General features: G+C 41.6%; 1 long non-coding RNA gene across 1 annotated transcript in view; it reads left to right on the forward strand.

The window, feature by feature from the left end:
* Positions 1 to 13,226, forward strand: part of LOC112444609 (uncharacterized) — a 131,987-nt gene extending 118,761 nt beyond the window's left edge. Inside the window, exons 4-6 of the long non-coding RNA XR_003032974.2 lie at positions 11,197 to 11,288; positions 11,403 to 11,540; positions 13,032 to 13,226. This is a non-coding gene — a long non-coding RNA (uncharacterized lncRNA). The remainder of the gene's footprint in view (positions 1 to 11,196; positions 11,289 to 11,402; positions 11,541 to 13,031) is intronic.
* Positions 13,227 to 21,002: the final 7,776 nt, after the last annotated feature.

Genomic DNA, 21,002 nt, shown 5'->3' on the forward strand with positions numbered 1-21,002 from the left:
GCACACATATGTGTGTGTATGCTGCTGCTGCTGCTAAGTCACTTCAGTTGTGTCCGACTCTGTGCGACCCCATAGACAGCAGCCACCAGGCTCCCCCGTCCCTGGGATTCTCCAGGCAAGAACACTGGAGTGGGTTGCCATTTCCTTCTCCAATGCATGGAAGTGAAAAGTGAAAGTGAAGTCACTCAGTCATGTCCGACTCTTTATGACCCCGTGGACTGCAGCCCACCAGGCTCCTCCGTCCATGGGATTTTCCAGGCAAGAGTACTGGAGTGGGGTGCCATCACCTTCTCTGATGTGTGTGTATAAACTCATACAATACATAATTAAAATTTTGGAAAACTTGTTAGCTCTTGTCTTCAGAGGTAAGGGAGCCAGATTTAGGCTGATGAGAGGGTGGTCTAAGCCACATCAATACTGTCAGCCTCACAGGGGTCACTGCCTATTGACGACCATGGATGGATTATGTTGCTAAATTTGATTTGATGAAGACTTGATTCAGTGTAGATTCACATGCTGTTATCAATGATTATGAAATTCCAAATATCCTGAAAATCAAAAGTGGTTTTGTAAATATGGGCAAATTCATTTGTTGGCCAAACTTGACTTTAGTAGATGTGATTTTATCAAGTTTTGATTTTCTCACCTAATGTGTTCTCCTGCAGAGATACTAGTTTTGCGGTTACAGGACGCTCTATTCCCATACCCTGATCACCGACTTCCGCATTATATGTGCGTGTGTGCTCAGTCTCTGAGTCATGTCTGACTATTTGAGACCTCGTGGACTGTAGTCCACCAGGCTCACTGTCCAAGGGATTTCCCAAGCAAGAATACTGGAGTGGGTTGCCCTTTTCTTCTCCTGGGGATCTTCCCGATCCATCGATCGAACCCAAGTCTACTGTGTCTTCCTGAATTGGAAGGTGGACTCTTTTCCACCGTGCTGCTTGGGAAGCCCTCCGTGTTATATATACTGTGTAACTTATGAAATCTGAACAATTCTGGATAGTAACATACTTTCATCCCCAAGGATTTCAGATCAGGTATTGAGAGGCAATGCTTATGTCTATCCTGTCATAATGTGACTGCTATTGCCCACATATTTAGTGACATTTTGATGGTCTTTTCATCTTTATTTCCTGTAACTCAGTGATTTGCAAAAGTTGCACATCAGAATCACCTAGAGAACTTAAAAGACTACTGAAGTCCGTCTCCTACCCTGAGACATTCTGATTTAATTAAGGTGGGGTATGACCTTGATGTCGGCATTAAAAACTGTTCAGGTGATTCCAATGTGCAGTGAAGTTTGGCACCTAGTGCTGAGTTATTTCTGAGGACATGAATGTCAGTGGAGCAAGGCCTGGATATCCTATGATGCTTCGTGACACTTGAGTTAAATTGGACTGAGTAGACACAATTTGTATTAGAGCTCCAGCAGATGTTTTGCTGTGTGATGGGTTTTGTTTTTGTTTAGTGGTTCAGATAATAAAGAATTCGCCTGCAATGCAGGAGATCTGAATCTGATCCCTGGGTTGGGAAGATCCCCTGGAGAAGGGAATGGCTACCCACTCCAGTATTCTTGCCTGGAGAATCCCATGGACAGAGGAACCTGGTGGGCTACAGTCCATGGGTTGCAAAGAGTTGGAGACGACTGAGTGACTGACACTTTTACTTTCTTTGGTACTGGAGTCACAACATCATCATGTTATATCACTGCAGCACGAAGACCCATGGTTTTCCAACCTCAGTATACACTGGATACTAGTTGTTTGAAAAAACCAGCATGATAGAGTTACTTACACAGAGCCTCCAAATAATCTTCTGACAGCCAACTGATATTTAATTATGTAACAACAGATTTTTGTCCTCAAAATTAAATGATTGTTATGAAAGGACCATGTTTTAAAAAATGTTTCCCCATTAGTGTCCTGGCTATTTACCAATAAAGAATATATTCTTTTCTAATATATCCTAAGGCTAACTGCCCTCATTCTGGGTTGTGAGCCCTTACAAATAAGAAAAAAGAAATAAATGGAAGAATTTCCAGAAAACATGGGGGTTAGTTGGATTTCCAGTTGGTTCTTAGGTATTTCTCTGATTTATTCACTTGTACAAATTTAATGATTTTAGAGTTATTAAGTTATGTTACCTATGCCAACTTTATAAGGATAAGGGTAGATTTATTTGATTAAAAGAAGTGTCTAGAACATATTGGGCTTCATGAATGAAAGGAACTACATTTGCAGAGTTAAAAATAGGAATATAAAAGGACACAGATTTTACATTGTGAGAACGGAGAACATTTTAAATGTTTTTCAACTGATGCGGAAGGCAAATTCTCCTCGTTGGTGATTGAGTTATAATGTCACAAATTCACTTTCGTCTAGGGAAAATATGTTTTTATTGTTAAAGAAGGCAAATGAATTAATGATAAGCTTTGTCAGCAGGGAGCCTGTGGCAGTCATTTTCCCCCCGAGGGAAAAATGACTAAAAAGTGTACATTTAGTATTTGTCACAACTTCAAAGAAAACAACTAGCTTTCACCACTGACTATGCTAGTTCTGTTACCGAGAGCTTCAAAACCAGAATTTGTTTTTATAGGCAGGTGCTGTTTTTCTCAGTATTCTACATTGCTAGCCATCCAAATAGCAATTAAGACCCAGCCAGCTTCAGAACTTGTGAAGCCAAAAGTGAGAATCGCTCCTTTAGTAAGTCAGTGTTCTCCAAGAGGTGTTTTTTTAAAAAACTTGTTTTGCTTACCTGGAAACTGGAATTCTGACTGCCATTGTCAATTGGAGGCAACCAAGGAAAGAGAAAATCTTCTACTGACTAAGAAGGATCTTTTATTGCGGATATCATTATAAGTGGACAAGGATTATTTAAGAATGACCCGTTCATCCTGTGGAGTGAACTATTAATTATAAAGTAAACTAAAGGCTAATATATTTACAGCTGCGAATGGTATGCTTGTGTTTCCAGTGTTAGTATCCAATCCTGCCTCACTTAGAGAGAAATGGAATTTATGCTCTGGGATTATTTGGACACTCCTTTGTTTTATTTATGTATGTTTATAATTTTTAAAGATGAAGTGTAGTTGATTTACAATGCTGTGTTAATTTCTTCTGTACAGCAATGTGATTCCGTTGTACATACATTGACATTCTTTTTGAGACTCCTTTCCTTTATGGCTTATGCCAGAATACTGAATCTAGTTCCCTGGGCTATGCTGTGGGACCCTGTTGTTTTTGAGCCTCCTTTTTTTTAAATCATCCTCACCTCCTTGGGCTCTCTGCTGGTTCTCCTCTGTGCCCTAAACTTGCCTGTGCTGAAATAATCTTTTTCTTGTATGGAGGGTTCTGGACCATTTTCACAGAGGTCTTTCTCTGCAGTTACTCCTAATGCACACAACATCAACTACTTCTGTATCTATAGCTACTGCTGTTTCTAAAGATCCAGGCAATGCTGATAGCTGAAGCTTTTTCCTCTGTGTGCCCAGTCTGCTATCCTGGGGATGACTTCTTTCTCTCCATTGTGTGCTATGCTTCTAAGGGCTTGTCCATCATGCCCCCCCCCCCACCCCATCTGCCATGGTCTGGACTACAATGGCCTGCAAACATTTTTACTTCTCACATCACTGAGGGAGACGTTTGAGGCGGGGGTAGGGGGAAGATTGGAAGCTGCTTGTCTCTGTTGAATATTTTTTGATAATGCTGTCTTACTGTCCACAGTATAGCACTCTCAAATATAATCCCACCCTCCATGTTTCTCCACACTGGCACATGACAAACCCAGTAGAATCAAATCTTAGCAGTTCAGGACTTGAGATTTGTTGAAATAAAAATTTCACTCTGCCTCTGAGTGAGGAAGAATAGTACAGAGAACAGATGCTGAAGGTGGAAAAACCTCAGTATCCAGGTGTGATTATGCAGTGGTGGTGATGCACTCCCACTGCTCTTCGTTCAGGAAATCTTGATAACGTCTCTTTCCGGACCAGTTCCTGGGAGTTAAAGGTGACCACGATTCTCTCCCTGTGTCTCCCTCAGAGTTCCATACTCAAATTTGATCACAGCTCACACTGCAGTGGCATATGCTTTCTTGTGGCTCAGTGGTGAAGAATCCGCCTGCTGATGCAGGAGACGAAGGAGTCTCGGGTTCAGTCCCTGGGCTGGGATGATCCCCTGGGGGAGCAAATGGAACCCGCTCCGGTATTCTTGCCTGGAAAATCTCATGAACAGAGGAGCCTTGTGGGCTATAGTCCATGGCGTCTCAAAGAGTTGGACACGACCGAGCGACTGAGCACACCCGAAAGCATGCATTCTTGTGTTCAGTTCAGTTCAGTCCAGTCGCTCAGTCGTCTCCAACTCTTTGCGGACTCCATGGACTGCAGCATACCAGGTTTCCCTGTCTATCACCAACTCCCGGAGCTTGCTCAAACTCATGTCCTTCGAGTCAGTGATGCCATCCAACCATCTCATCCTCTGCCATCCCCTTCTCCTCCTGCCTTCAATCTTTCCCAGCATCAGGGTCTTTTTCCAAGGAATCAGTTCTTTGCATCAGGTGGCCAAAGTATTGGAGTTTTAGCTTCAGCACCAGTCCTTCCAATGAATATTCAGGACTGATTTCCTTTAGGAATGACTGGTTTGATCTCCTTGCAGTCCAAGGGACTCTCAAGAATCTTCTCCAACACCACAGTTCAAGAGCATCAATTCTTCCGTGCTCAGCTTTCTTTATCATCCAACTGTCACATCCATACATGACTACTGGAAAAACCATAACTTTAAGTAGATGGACCTTTGTTGGTAAAGTAATGTCTCTGCTTTTTAATATGCTATCTAGATTGGTCATGACTTTTCTTCCAAGGAGTAAGCATATTTTAATTTCATGGCAGCAGCCACCATCTGCAGTGATTTTGGAGCCCCCCAAAATAAAGTCTTTCATTGTTTCCATTGTTTCCCCATCTATTTGCAATGAAGTGATGGGACTGGATACCATGATCTTAGTTTTCTGAATGTTGAGTTTTAAGCCAGCTTTTTCACTCTCCTCTTTCACTGTCATCAAGAGACTCTTTAGTTCTTCGCTTTCTGTCATAAGGGTGGTGTCAACTACGAATCTGAGGTTATTGATATTTCTCCTGGCAATCTTGATTGCAGCTTGTGCTTCATCCAGCCTGGCATTTGGCATGATGTACTCTGCATATAAGCTAAATAAGCAGGGTGACAATATACAGCCTTGACGTAGTCATATAGCCTTCCTGTGTAGTCATATCAAATTCTCTTCTCTGGAGAGTTTCATAATCAAGGGTGTCTATCACTTGGCCATGGTGCAGCTTCCTGGAACCTAAAATCCCCATATATTTAATGGGGTTACCATTTCCAAAATATTGGGCCCCAGGTCCCAGGAAAACAATGACACCAAATCATTCATCCAAGGGAAATTGGTTTCCTCTGTTACTTTGGGAGCCATTTTTAATAAGAAAGAAATCTGACCAGGCAGGCAGTTTGGCAGTACGCTTTGTCTTAAAAGTAATCAATGGAAATAGAGAAAACATGGAAACATTGTATAAACCCCAAGGCGGTGCATGGTGGTCACATAATAGATGCTGAATTAAACTGGTGAATGGAAACCTGAGTGGAGCTGTGTTCACTGCAGAGAGCTCTCACATAGAAAGCAGAGCAGGTTAATTGATAATAAGTATTTCCTTCTAGATGTTCTTAATCTTATTGAGCTGATCATATTGAGCTGTTTACTCACACCCTCCTGAACATTTAAACCTCTCTGGCTAGATTATATAGTTGTAAGACCAGACCCATGAATGGTCAGTGTTATTACTGTAATGTTTGTAGCAGTATTTCACTCCATGTCTCACCAGACTGTGGAAACATCCAAGAGAGATCTTGGCAATAGAGCTAGAAATTGGTAATAAAAGATAGGAATGCTGGTGTCCAGGCTCATTATAACCCGAGATCTCACTGCAGGCTCTCCTCAGAGCTGGGGGAAACGTATGTGTGAAATAGACTTTGCAGTGGTGTCTATTTGATTCTAATTCTTGTCAGCTATGTAATAATGCCCTCCATTCTGAACGTTGTACAATAAAAGGCAGGAAAAATGAAAATTGAGGTTTTTATTTTACCTTGAGTTTTGTGTAATCTTAACAGTGATAACTCTAAAACAAAGCATGTCCTTGGGATTTAATGACTAGATAGGCTTAATAGAGGATGAATAGACCAGATAATGATAAATACACCAGAATTGTAATGGATTAAATATTATCCTATAAAATTAGGAAATATCAAGCATTGATGTTCAGAACTGTATGTCTGACAGGAAGCTGATTCAACACATTAACTAATACATTACTGAAAACCCTATAGCAGGATGGGGATTACCAGGATTGTGGTGGAGTCAGAATACCTTATTAATTAATCCCTATTAATAGAGCAGCACAGATCTTAACCAGGAATGCCTTTTCCACCTCATCTCTTTCTACTATTCTACTCCACCAGAAGTTAAACAAAAGTTCTTTAAAAAGTTCAAACTTCTTTCATCAATCAGGAGGTCAGAAGCACAGAATCCCTGTTCCCTGCTCCTCTGTTAGTTTTCTAGGGTTGTTGTAACAAAATACTGCAGCCTACCTGCTTCAACAGCCTAGCATTTTTTCTCCCCCATCCTGGAGGTCAGAAGTCTGAGGTCAAGGTAACATCAGTCGGGCTGCTGTCTTCTGGGGGCTGTGATGGGAATCTGCTCCATTCCTCCTTCCAGCTTCCGGTGATTTTCTGGGAATCTTTGGAGTTCCTTGCCTTGAAGACACATTACCCTGACCTCTGCCTTCTGTTGACTTGGTCTTTTCTCTGTGTCTGTCTCTGTCCACACTGATCATTTTTATAAGGACACCAGTCATATTGGGTTCAGACCCCACTAATGACCTAATTTAACATTACTTGTAAAAGCCCTATTTTTTAAAATGTAAGATCACATTCTGAGATACTAGGCTTAGAATTTCAACACATTTTACTGGTTGGAACAAAGTTTAACCCATAACACCATGATTCCACCAATCTGGGTCTCCTATCTGATCTGACTGATGTTAGGTCATAGGCAGAGTATCAGTGTAAATCGCTAGATCCTCTGGATTTCTGGGGAAACAGGGATTTGGTGACAGTATATGCTTTCTCCTTTGCTCTCATCAGGTAAGACCATCCCCAGAAGATGTGGTGTCCAGGACAAAGCAGTAGCTGATGTCTTTCCTAGATGGTGCTTATACATGTATGTGGGCATATACAACAACACACACACACTCATCTAAGGAATCTGTGTAAAAACAAATATTGAAAGCAAACTTTAAAAAGAAATAGAAAGAAGCAGTGACTTACTACACATTCTGTAGAGTAGTCAGTTGCCACTCATCAACTGGGGGATCCGTTCCAAGACCCCACTGAATTTCTGAAACTGTGGACAGTACTGAACCCTATATATACTATGTTTCCTCTATACAGGTATGTATACTGTACATCCCTGTGATAAAGTTTAATGTATAAATCAATCACAGTAAGAGATTAACAACAGTAAGAATAAGAGAGCAGTTATAACGATATACTATAATAAACATTGTGTGAATGTGATCTCTTTCTTAAAATATCTTATGGTACAAAGTTAATGTATTTTCCATCCTCATTAAGCACTTACAAACACTGTGTCCACAACTTTTGCAGTTTGAGATGCAGCAGCAATACTATCCCTCTATAGTTTTGGGAATAGCAAAACTATTCCCTCTTCACAATTTCATGGATAGAAGATTTGTTCCTACCATAGAGCTTGGTAACAGCATTGTTTTTCTTTATCAAGTCAAGAACTTACAACTTCTTTTTGGCATATCTGCATTGCCAGCATCACTATTCTTGCACTTTGGGGCCATTTGTGATGTACAATAAGGGTTCCTTGAATCCAGCACTGTGATACTGCAATAGTCGATCCAGATCTGATAACCAGGTACTAAGCGAGTATTGAGCGGGACAAAGGGATAAGTCATGTCCTGGGTGGGACAAAGTGAGATGGCGTGAGATTTCTTCACTCTACTCAGAATGGCATGCCATTTAAAACTCATGGATTTTTTTTTTTTTTTAATTTCTGGAACTTTCCACTTGATGTCTTTGGACTACAGTTGGTGGTGGGGAAAAGGAAATCAGGGAAAAGGGGGAACTACTGTATAAAAAAGAAAAATTCCTTGTCAGGAGGGCCTAGTTATTATATAAGTTATATGTATACAGGCAGGTCTCATTTTATTGTGCTTTGCAGATTTTTTTTTTTTTTTTTTTTTACAAATTGAAGGCTTGTGGGTATTTTGCAATAGCATTTGCTTATTTAGTGTCACTGTGTCACATTATATTTCCAACCTTTTTGTTATTATGTTGGTCATGATGACCTGTGATCAGTGATCTTTGATGTTACTATGATGACTCACAGAAAGCTCAGATGATTGGTTAGCATAGTTTAACAATAAAATATTTTAAAATTAAGGTATGCACATTGTTTTCTTTTGAACTGTGGTGTTGGAGAAGACTCTTGAGAGTCCCTTGGACTGCAAGGAGATCCAACCAGTCCATCCTAAAGGAGATCAGTCCTGGGTGTTCATTGGTAGGACTGATGTTAAAGTTGAAACTCCAATATTTTGGCCACCTGATGCGAAGAGCTGACTCATTGGAAAAGACTGTGATGCTGGGAAAGATTGAGGGCAGGAGAAAGGGACAACAGAGGATGAGATGGTTGGATGGCATCACCGACTCAATGGACATGGGTTTGGGTGGACTCCGGGAGTTGGTGATGGAAGGGAGGCCTGGCGTGCTGCGATTCATGGGGTCACAAAGAGTCAGACATGAATGAGCAACTGAACTAACTGACATTGTTTTCTGGACATAATGCTATTGTACACTTAATAGACGACAGTACAGTGTATTTTATGTACACTGAGAAACCGAAACAGTTGTGTGAATCGATTTATTGCCATATTTACTTTATTTCTGTGGCTTGGAGCCAAACCCATGATACTTCCAAGGTCTGCTTATAGCTGAAAGCCTGTGTCTTTTTGTACCCAAGCTGGTAGATTCATCTTCTTCTCTTCCATGGACTGTCTAGCCCTCATGACTTAGCCCAGGGTGCATCTTGAGAAAACCTCCAGTTTATTGGACCCACAAGGTAATTACTTGTGGTTATGATACGCTTCTTCAAGTTGACAATTTGGGGCAAAGTGCATCAATGCCTACAGCTCTGATGCAGTGATTAGAAAGGTGGGAAGAACAGCAGAGCAAACACTCAGTTATTTTTGCTGATTTGGTTTTCTTTCAAGTTCCAATAGAACAAATCTTTAAGGATACCAAAAATCTACTAATAAGCCGCCTATGTACCAATGGCAAGGAGTGTAATATGCATGGAAATTAAGTTTTTCCTGAGGTGGAAATTACATTTTCAAAGAAGAGCTGGTAATCCTTTATAAGGAATGATCCATGAGCTATGTTTTCAAAAGGTATGTTCCTTGAGATAGTTTTGCCCACGTTGTACACACAGAGGGAAGAAGCTTTTGAAGGTGTATCTTTGCCGTCATCGCTCTGTCTTGTAACAAGCCCTGCAGTCCTTGCCAGTAGGTGGGCTTCCTCTGCGTGGTACCTGCTTCGGCTTAGCAACATCCTCATCTCTTACAAGGATGCTGTTGAAAATGGCTGAACCTGAGGAGACACCTGGTGGAGACAGGAAGCATTCTTCTCTCATACTTTACACTTATTTCTTCTTTTCCAGTAATATTTCAGGTGATATGAGCTCAAGGTAATGTCACAGAATCTTTGAATTTTCTTCTTCGCAGTCTAGAGATGTGAAGCAAGTGTATAAGCAGTAAAAAAGATGCTACATGAATTTAACCTCCTTATAGTATAGCTTAGATTTTTATTTATTCACTCACCTGCTTATTCATAGGTGCATTAGGGAAGCAGAGGTCTTGGTCCTATGGGAAGCTCTTATATTGAACTATGGAGGCAGAACATACAGTCATCAATAGCAAGGATTAAAGATGTAATTGCAGGGGACTGAGACCACATGTAAATACAAAGTGCAGGTAAGCAGAGAAGAGGTGACTAGGAAAGGCCTCATAAATGGATGCAGGAGTAGAATTGGGGTGTTAAACAGGTAAATTTGACAACAAGGTCCAACTGTGTAGCACAGAAAACTATACTCAGTATCCTGTGATAAACCACAATGGTAAAGAATATGGAAAACAATATATATTATACATATTGCATATTTTATATATATAATATATATATGGGTGTGTGTGTGTGAAACACTTTGTTGTATAGCAGAGATGAACACATTGTAAATTGGCCACATTTCAGTAACATCTTTTAAGAAGTAGAAGATTTGGTTGAGCAGAGAGGGAGAAGTTGCCATTAGGCTGAGGGTGTATTTCTCTAAAGATAAGATGCATGAGTGGCAAGTGGGAAGGACTCTGACTTGTCTGTAGCAGAGAACATGTTAGGAAATAATGAGAGAGAAATCAGACTAGCTTGGCAAGGCATAGCTTACTCAAAGATAGTTTCTTAGCCTCATAAATGAAAAACCTTCTAGCCTCACATGGTATATGCAGTAGGCGATCTGACATAATGGAATGTCAGTGGTTTGGAGTCAAGACCTTTTGAGGCTGAGACGTAGAATTGGCATACCACTGCTTCCCTTTTGTTCGGTTGGCAAGTAATAAAGACAAAGTCAGACTCAAGGGGTGTAAATAATCTCCACTCCTTAAAAAAAAAAAATCTTTTGGCTACTCTACTTGCTCTGCTTGGCATGTGGGATCTTAGTTCCCCAACCAGGGATCAACCCTGCGTTCCCTGCATTGGAAGCACAGAGTCTTAACCACCAGACCACTAGGGATGTCCCATTCTCTACTCTGTTTGTTAGAGCAACATAAAGTCATGTATCAAAGTGGATTGCTACATGAGATGGTGTGAGAAATGTAGCTAATAATGCAGTGTACCACAAGTAATTCCGTTAAATTCCCAGCCGTACTGTCCTCATCTCTAAAGTAGAGTGGCAGTGCCTGTCCCTTCACCGCAAGCTAAATACAATAATTCATATATGTATAAATTTTTATTCAGCAGTAAAGCATGATGTGACGTAAAGGACAATTATTTTGCACCTGCTTCTATTCTTTCCCTTTAGCGAGAACAGGAAATCCTTGCAGCAGCCACCTTCCCCAGCCTCCAGTGGCATCCTCTTACTCTGGCCTGAGCTCTGTGTAGAACGTCTTCCCAGTAAGTGCTTCCCGAAGAAATGTGGGATGAAAGATTCTGCAGTGACTTTGGATGCATCCAGAAGAATGATTGGAAAAATGAAAGTCTTGCAAGTTGCTGATGCTTTCTTCCTAGATGTTCAGGTGATGCAGCAGATACGTTATCTATCAGAAAAGCTCTCTTGAACGCTTCTCTCCCTGGAGCGACAGTGTTCTTCCGCTGCCCACCTCCACACATTCTCGTCCCTTCTCCTTAATGCCAAAGCGGCAACAGGTATGACTGTGGGCTTGGGTTCCCGGTGTGGACAAGAGGAAACGGACAAACTAGGACTGACGTTGAATGTTCCTCTTTTTAGCGTTAAGCTCTAGTTAAAAGCGAGTTAACCTCCCAGACACATTCAGAATGTTGTTCAGAGTTATTCATGCACATGTTCAGAGTTATTAATTCATTCAAAACATATTGACTCTCGAGGGCAAAAAGTATAGAACTCAGCATTATTTAGGATATAAGATAATATGTTACTTTCACATTTGAGCAGCTTCAACTCCAGGGCATGAAAGATCTTTCTTAGGAAAGCAGGTTAGGAGATGTCAGTGGTGTTTAGTCATCTGGATTAATTCAAGAGGGGAGGATGAGTTTTCCTGACTGTCTGCAGCAAGGCGTAAGTTCATAAATGACTGAGTTTAATCAAGGTTGGCTTTGAAAGGAACTTGGGCTGTTCTAGATAACAATTGGCTATTTCAGTGGGGACAGTAGTGAAGGGAACCGAGTTTCACATATCTGTGCTGTGAATTCCAGTTCCTAACTTCACAGCTAATTCTCCGATTCTGGGGGCAGAGATTTACACTGGGAGAGCCATGAATGTTAATATAATCTGAGATTTCAAAGATGAAAGATGTGACTAAGCTTATTCAGAATTGAAGTCTGTTCAAAACCCAGGCCGCATGGAAAAGTTAAGGCACTGAGAATAAAGAAGAAACAGCAACCAGAAAGAGTCACATTTTGCCCCTTTCCATGATTCTTTTCCACTCCTAGTGACCGAATCTGAAGGCATTTCCACATGAAGTTAAGCTTCAGAATGTGTTTGGTGTAAAATTGAGCTAAATTCCTTTAAAGGCAGAGGCACTATGCAGGGTGCTCAAGTGTCTTGATTGGATTAAAATACAAACTTCTGGAAACGAATCTATTTGGAATCCTTCATATGTATGTGATTTTTCTCTCTCCCAAATTCCCTTTTTTTCTTCACAAGGCAATGCCTTGCAGCTCCTTTTTCCAAGATAGAAAAAAAAATCAGTGATTACCGACAATGGTCCAGCACCCAAAACAACTCAGAAATAGCAAGTCAGTCTGTGTGTGTGACAGAAGAGGACAGTGTATGTGGTGATAGAAGGAGCTACCGTTTCGGGCTTCCTCAGGGCGGTTACGGGGTGTATGTGGTGATAGAAGGAGCTACCGTTTTGGGCTTCCTCGGGGCGGTTATGGGGTGTATGTGGTGATAGAAGGAGCTACCGTTTCGGGCTTCCTCGGGGCGGTTATGGGGTGTATGTGGTGATAGAAGGAGCTACCGTTTCGGGCTTCCTCGGGGCGGTTACGGGGTGTATGTGGTGATAGAAGGAGCTACCGTTTCGGGCTTCCTCGGGGCGGTCACGGGGATCAGTGCAGACAGCACTATTGGAAAAGCTGAGGCACCAGTTTCACCAAGAATTATGAAGACCCTGGAACTTGTCTTCAGTTGACTTGCCTCCACTTACTCTTTTTGGCCAGATACGATATCTCCCTCATCTTTAGTCACTGCGTGGATCTCCTTGACTCTTACTACAGCATGGGGCAGGATCAGCCATCTGAGAGAAGAGGCAGTCACAGCAGGTGCCTGACGTGGAGTTCTTCCAGTATGGGTGGCAAGAAGCTTTCGTTTTATAGCAAACAGCAAAAAATAAAAGTCTAGACTTAGAAGTCAAACGGCTGTGTTTTATTATTTTAACTATCTTGAGATATGCTTGATAGACAAAAAGTTGTATGTATTTGATGTATACAACTCATTGAGTTTGGGGATAAATATGCATGCATGAAATTATCATTACAGTCTATGCCATAAACATATTCATCACCTTCAAAAGTATCCTTCCACCTTTAATAAATTCTTATTTGTGCATGTGTGAGAAGAACACTTAATATAAGATTTACCTTCTTAGCAAACTTTTAAGTATTCAATATGGTACTATTAACTGTAGTATCTGTGCTGTATAGTAGGTCTCTAGGATTAGTTCACCTTGCATAATTGAAACTCTGTAGCTGTGATTTATCTCTCCAGGGGATAGTGGAGGACAGAGGATCCTGGCGTGCTGCAGTCCATGGGGTTGCAAAGACAAAGTCATGCACTAAGACATGACTTAGTGACTGAACAACATCAACAAGCTGTGATTTATAATCCAGGCTTCCTAGCGTGGCCTTAGGCCAGTGAGATTGTCAGTTCTTGAGGTAAAATTCTCCTGGTTATGTAACAAGTGTCTTATGAATTGACATCAAAGAGTAACAATGTGTCATTTTAACCACATCAGGCGTGTGGTTACATACAGGTATACATTGGAGAATGTTCTAGGTCTGGTGGAGATTAGAGGATCACTGAGGATAAGATACCTAAGGAAAATTAGGAGGAATTCTCTGGCAAATCCAGGAAAAGCTGCAGGAAGAGTAACCTACGACGGCTATGGGGAGAGGAAAGGAGAGGTGACTTTGCAAAAAAAAAAAAAAAGGAGAAATTATGGTTTCCCAGGGTCTTTAAGGTGGGCTGCCATCTCTGGGGTCCCACAGAGTCGGACACGACTGAAGTGACTTAGCAGCAGCAGTGTCTTTAATATGAGGGAAATGAGAAAAACATGGGAGACAAAGGTAACGGAAGACGGGGAAATGGTGGCACATAAGGCAGACCTGCGGACATGGAGTTGGGGGAGGGAGAGCGTGCAGTGAACTGGGAGAGTGGCGCTGGTGTACACACACTACCATGTGTGAGACAGCCAGCTAGTGGGGAGCTTCTGGTATAGCGCAGGGAGCCCAGCCTGGCACTCTGTGATGGCCTAGATGAGCAGGATGCATGTGATACATGTATACATATCCATGATTCATGTTGTTGTACCGCGGAAACCAACATAACGTTGTAATTATACTCCAATTAAAAAATAAAAAAATAATAAATAAATAAATAAAAATTCCTTCCTAATAAAAAAACAATAATTCCATACCACTGTGGATGTATTTTCCATCATTACTGAAGTATTTTCCAAACAGATACACCCTGGGGTCATAAATTGGCTAAAACCCTAGATAGACCCAGTGAAGTATATCCTGGAGACTTTTGTTCTACTTCATCTTCCCTGACTCTTCTGAAGTCAGTTGCATTTTCACGTGGCTTTCTTTTTGTGCTCCCACCATGGCTGCCAGCAACTTTGGACTGCCACGCCTCCTCACTTACATGAGCCTTTCACCTAAGTATTCTCGGTGAAGGCCTCCAGGTTCATCTTAAGGACATAGGCCTAGATCACATGCCCAGTCCTGAACCAATCACTGGACCACGTGGGTGAAGGCTTTGAATAGCTTCAGGTAGGTGTGTTTTTCTCATATCCATCAACTGATGGGAGAACTGGTTTCCATGTGATCATGTGGATCAACAAAGGGGAAGCTTTAGGGAAGCTGGGAAGGGTTATGGATGCCAGGGAAGCAACAAGAAATTGCCTGTCGAAATATGATTAATTTACAAACTAGTTGAGTTACAAGCATGCAAGCTTTGGTGACCATCAGAACATCTACTCTATACTTTTCCCCTTGTTTTCCCTGAATACGGGATCAGATGGCAATTTATCCCACGCTGGGTTGAGGAGAAGGTAAAGAGGCAGCCTGGTCAGCCAGTGTGACCCCTCATTTCTGCTCTGTACACCCTGGCTGATTCTCAATAATCTGGATATTGAACTTAGAAATACTATCCTTGTCTTCATCTCTGTGTTCACAGTGCTTGGCACCAAATAGACCGTCATTCAACAAATGTTTGCAAAATGGAGATGACTGTCTGGCTGTACTAGACACACCGACTCTGATGTTTGCATTTAATTTTCCTGTCTCCTAGATCATTCTCACCTGGATAACTAAAGCCCTGCCCAGACACTCTGTGCCTAGACTCCCCTATCTACCGAATCTCACATAAGCCCTGGTTCCTGCTTCCGGGTCTCCCCACTTCTCTTTCCGGCTGTGGCCACCACATCAGTGCTGCCTGTATCAGGGTTCCTCCATGAGCATCCTAGGACTGCTGACTCTAGGAGTGGACACAGTGCAGAGGGTGGATCAATTGCGTTTCTGGAGAGGGATTGCGGAAAGCAGAAATGTTTGATTTAAAGAATCTTGACCTGTAGTTGGAAATCGCTGACCAGAAAAATTAACGAGATACAATGAAAAGTAAAAATAAGAAGTGTGTGGTGTAAGTCTGGACACTTCTCCCATCTAACTTCTAAATTCTATCCTCAGTGTTAGGGATGGCTTCTAGGAAAGCATTAAACATTTGCTCGATGAAATAGATGGGGTTATTAAATTGGTGGTTTAATTCAACAAAAGCAAGGTTGACCAGGTGCAAGCGGTTAGTTAAGACACAGAGCGTGAATGTTCCACTCAGAAAACAGGTCCAGACACTGGTCTCCAGAGACCATATACAATGGGGGTAAACTCCAGGAAGGAATCTGAAGGAGCAGAGATGTGCAGATTGGATTTTGAGGTGGAACTTGGGACAAAAGATAGAAGAAACTGTGATAGAGTATGACCATAGAAATATCAAGATATCTTACATATTCCTTAGATATCAGTTTTTCCAGAACAGAGTGTCAAAACCAAAGAAACAAACTACTTCTTTCATCAGTGAGGTTTAGAAATGAGAGCCCTGGGTACCCTGTGAGGACGGTCTCCACTCATTTCAGAGAGGTTTGGGGTTGGATGCTCATTGCAGATGACTAGGGTGGGTCAGACTAGGATGGCTCGAATCACACTTTTATTTCAGCCCAGTCACCCATTCAGACAGTAACCATGACCCCCAGGGACTCAGCAGGGTGCTTTTCTGGACTGCACGGTGTTCCTGGTGCTGCCTTCACCCACTGCCCCCTCCCACTGCCCCTTCCCTGGATTGTTTTGTGTGCCACAAATCAGAGAACTGAGTTCTACATCCTGAGTTGGTCAGGATGCTACAGCTGTTTCCCATTCTCCTTCCAAATTCTCCCTCTTTTTCAGCCTGTAGGCAAAGGCCAAAGGGCAACATCAAAAGCAGCAACATCTCTGCTGTCTGATCGCTTCTTAGTCTCTGGCTTTTCTTGGACTTTTTACAACAGTTTGCATCCCGCCTCATTGCTTCTTTAGAATTTTGTTCAGGGAGCTGCTCTGCATTTGGAAGGAGCATGGTACTTGGAACACACAGGGATTGAAACCACATCCGAAGGCACTGGCAGGCAGAGTCCTCATTTTTCAGTCCATTCCAAAAGCCTCTGCATTTCCTACTGACTCAGATGTTTATTTACCAACCCCCCATCCCACGTTTCCATATTTCCTCACAACTCTGCTCTACTGTCCCACCATTCATGGTTCCGGATCTTCTTTTGGGGGGTCTCTTTTCTGAGGCATGTACCTCCTCCATTACCATCACGGTCACCCACATTATTGTCTAGATAAGAATGACCAAATCCAGGGAGATTAAGTGATTTTCTAGGGTTACACGACTAGTAAGTGGTAGAGTCTGATGAAGCCTCTTAATGCTAATTGTTCATACAAAACAAAAGGACAGTTATTGTTACAATAATCACTTAAATCCAGCACATATTGGTTACTTCAAGCAATACTCAAAATAACTTTCAAATCCACAGCTTGGCGCTGTGCAGGAGACTGGTAGATATTTGTCACAATGATACAAAACAAGAGAGGGTTGATGATCTATTATCCTGAGCATTTGCCTTTCAGGGAAATTGTCACGAAGTCAGAAAATTACATAAACATTATGAGAATGTGACTCAAAGTATTTCCCCTTAAACTTAATAATGAAGCAATCAATTAGGCATCTCTGGATCCTCATTTGTTTTCTTGCTTCAAGGACAAAGTGAATAATACATCTTCAGGGAAATGTTCTCCATTAGGCCTGATTGACAAAAGTTTCCCAGTTAATGAGCTGGTCCCAGTATAAACATGTTCTGACATAAAGAAATGAATGTTAGTGAAAGGAGAGTCTCCTTGCCTGACCATTTTAACTATATGACAAATGTTAACAAAATGTTTTCAGATCCCGAGTTTAGTATTTGGAAGTTCAGACCCTCCTAATTTTTATTCCAGGAATGATAGTCACCTGCGAACTTGTAAGATATCTTATTGGAGAGATCAGAAAGTGACCTCTTCAAACTGAATCAGTTTTATTCACGTTCAATACTGGAAAAATGGTTAAGATGAAGTAATGGCCCTGGGTAATCATGACATTTCACTCTACGCTGATTCCATCACATTTTTCAGATAAGGACTTATCTTTGGGAGCTTATCAGAATCACTTGAATCTTTTCCCCCCTTCACTTGGGACTTTAAGTGTTCTCAGTGGATTGCACAATGCTGTTAATTAGCTGATTTTTAGTGATTCTTAAAGTTGTGACTTGAAAGATTACCATCTTTCAAGTAATGCTAGCATAATACTGCCATGAGTTTAACAGAAGAAAAATTAAGTCAAAACACTTTACTATGGCTTTTTCTAGAATACTGTTTTTTTTCCCCTCTTTGGCAAAGCTTTTGAAGTCCTTCGCTTCAAGCTGATCTTGGTAATTAAAAGAATGATTTTTTAAAAACCTCTCAAAAAGGGATTCTGCATAATAAAATTCATTAAAATGCAATATTCACAAAATAAGATGTTTTATCATAACTATATGGAGAGGAAAATGGGAAGGAAATTAGGTGCTTCCTCCATATCCATTGCCCATGTGTTTACTGCAGTTTAATTGTGTAACTGAGAACTTGACACATTAACAAGCAGTTACCAGTTACAGCTATTAACAAGTAGGGCTATTAGCTCAATTTCTCTTTAGAGCCTTGAGAAAGGGAGGAAAGAATGAAAATAGGAAGGAAGAAAATTCCTACTTGCTAAGTTGTCCACTGGAATAGCAGCCATTTCATTTTCATGAAAGAAAACTAGTCCATTGACATGATATGGTACAAACCCATTTATCTCAGAAATAAGGATCATATCTAAGCATAGAAGAGGCTGTTGTAATCAAGCAAATGGAGTAGTCATTCGCATAACTCACTGGGAATTATGGAAATACAGCAACTGGATAACTAATGGACTATCCCCCAGGCTGGGCTGTTGTCATGGATACACAACCAAAGTGAGCCTAGCAGGAAGCCTGGTGGGAAACATCCCTGGCTAAGCCAGGCTGCTGAAGCCCAAGTGCCACCTGTCTGTAACCAGCCCTGGGCGTTGGTCAGACAGATGAGAAATTCTCACTGTGACCTATTTCAGAAAAACCCTGGAAAAAAGTAATTGTGAGAGGAAGGAGGAATTAAGAAGAATTGTTATGTGCATTCCAAGATATCTGATTTATTAAAAAAAAATGTTACAGGATAGATGGCAAGTTATGTAATGTAATGTGGTAATGTAAACCAAACACTTTCACAGTCCAATGATCATTTCTCCTAGTTAATATTAGCAATATTTTTTAACAAACAGATTGCTGCTTCAGTCTGAAAATGCCATTTGGATTCAAAAGAGAACCATTTAATCATGTCCTAGCTTGTAACATATCTTAAGTACTTTGCCTTAATAAATGAGATTTTTGTGTTGTCGTTTAATATTTTTTTGCTATTGACAGCTTGCCTTTCCAAATCAGCTAATATCATCTAAAGGATAAGAGATTCCATATGATCCTGCTTTTACCCACAGTCCATCTAATTCTCCTACTTTAGAGGCTTAGTAGATATTTTCTGACTTATTTGGGTTTAACTGCATGGGGCATTTTGGACATCTCTGTACAGTAGATTTCCCCTTTCGAGCACACACTTCTGATCTTCCTCTTGTCTCAGCCACCTTCAGGTTGAGGATCTGCCGGCTTCCCACCACTCACTGCTGTATGACTCAGGCCTGGTCCAGACCCTAACCTTGTGACTTGGTACCTGCTGCCTGTTCACGAATTTGCTGACAGTAATACTAACTCTGAGTCACCTGTTTTTCTTCCACTATCTGGATTCCTCCAATAAACATTCCTTCCTTTGGAATGGTTGTCTGGTTTTAAAGGTTTCTCAAATCAGGTTCACCTGCTGGGGGAATTTACCTGCTTTTGCCTCTTGTATGGTGCCAGGGTCTGGTTGAAGAACTGGCCTCACCCACACAGGCCTCCATCTGTTGGAAGTCATAGGGCCTGGCTTCACCTAGTACCACAGAGAAGATAAATGGCATATCCACTCATTCATGAAAAGGGGGTAGGATGAACATCTTTATAAGGGGGGATCATTTCTAAACTGCCTGCATTCCTGGGTACCCATTGACGCCTCTGCAGTGAGGAGACATCAGGAGTTTACTACACAAGGCAGCTGAAGCTACATTCAGGTGATTGGGTGGATCTGGGATTAACTCCATCCCCTTGCAAAACTTCGTCCAAGCCAGCCCAAATGTTCTCAGTTCACATGAAATGCTGCTTTTTGCAATACAGTGATATTTAACAGCAGGCTTTAAAATGCTCCATTTCATTTTAATTATTAACTGGTTGCCTCGAGGCATGTGATAAAAACCCATCCTGTAAAATTATCATTGATAAAATATTTCCAGATAAAGTTCTTCATTAGAATCTCTGGGTGCACTCATGCATGCATGTTGTGTGTTGGGGGAGCTTCCAAAGACATGAACAAATTACTGAGTTAGGTTATCATGGTATCTGGTAAGGCCTCAGTTTAAAAACAGTGAGAAGTAGTCACTGTATTTACTCTTTATTTTTGGTAAATGTTTATATCTTTCACTGCAAAAGCGCTGAGGGACCGGGTCCTGGGATGTACAGACACCAGTGAGCAAGTCCTTATTACCCATGAGATGAATGGAAACTCCCTGGTGGCACTTGCCTGTCCCTCCGTCTCTAGCCTCCGAGACTTCTTCAGCCCTGCTCCACAGCCTTGCTCTTCATGCCCTTGCCTGCACTCCATGTCTTACACTTCCAAGCTTCTTGAGGTTCTTAGAAAGCCGCCTTTTAGCACGCGTTTGCCTTCATGTGGGTGGTTTTGCTTTTTCTCAGATTTCTCTTGTCATAACTTGCAGATATTTACCCTCAGTACTTAGCACACAGTTCTCCTCCTCTCTGAAATCTTCTTTTTACAACTCAGATCAGGTTAAGTGGAGAGCAAGAAGCATACGCTCTGAACCTGGCGTGTACACTAGCTGCGTGGACCCAGGCAGGCCACCTAACCTCCTCAGGCCTCTATCCTCAGTATCATGATCATTTATGTCATTCAGAGGACAGTCACAGTGGGGAGATACTAAGATGACCAAGAGCTCAGAAAGATTGCAGAGTCTTCAGTTTATTGATTATAATTTCACCCAACATGAGCTTTCCTTGTGTCTCAGATAGTAAAGAATCTGCCTACAACGAAGGAGACCCAGGTTTGCTATCTGGGTCTGGAAGATCCCCTGGAGAAGGGAATGGCAACCCACTCCACTATTCTTGCCTGGAGAATTCCATGGACAGAGGAACCTGG

The sequence above is a fragment of the Bos taurus genome, chromosome 27 (genome assembly GCF_002263795.3).
Source record: "Bos taurus isolate L1 Dominette 01449 registration number 42190680 breed Hereford chromosome 27, ARS-UCD2.0, whole genome shotgun sequence".
Taxonomy (NCBI): domain Eukaryota; kingdom Metazoa; phylum Chordata; class Mammalia; order Artiodactyla; family Bovidae; genus Bos; species Bos taurus.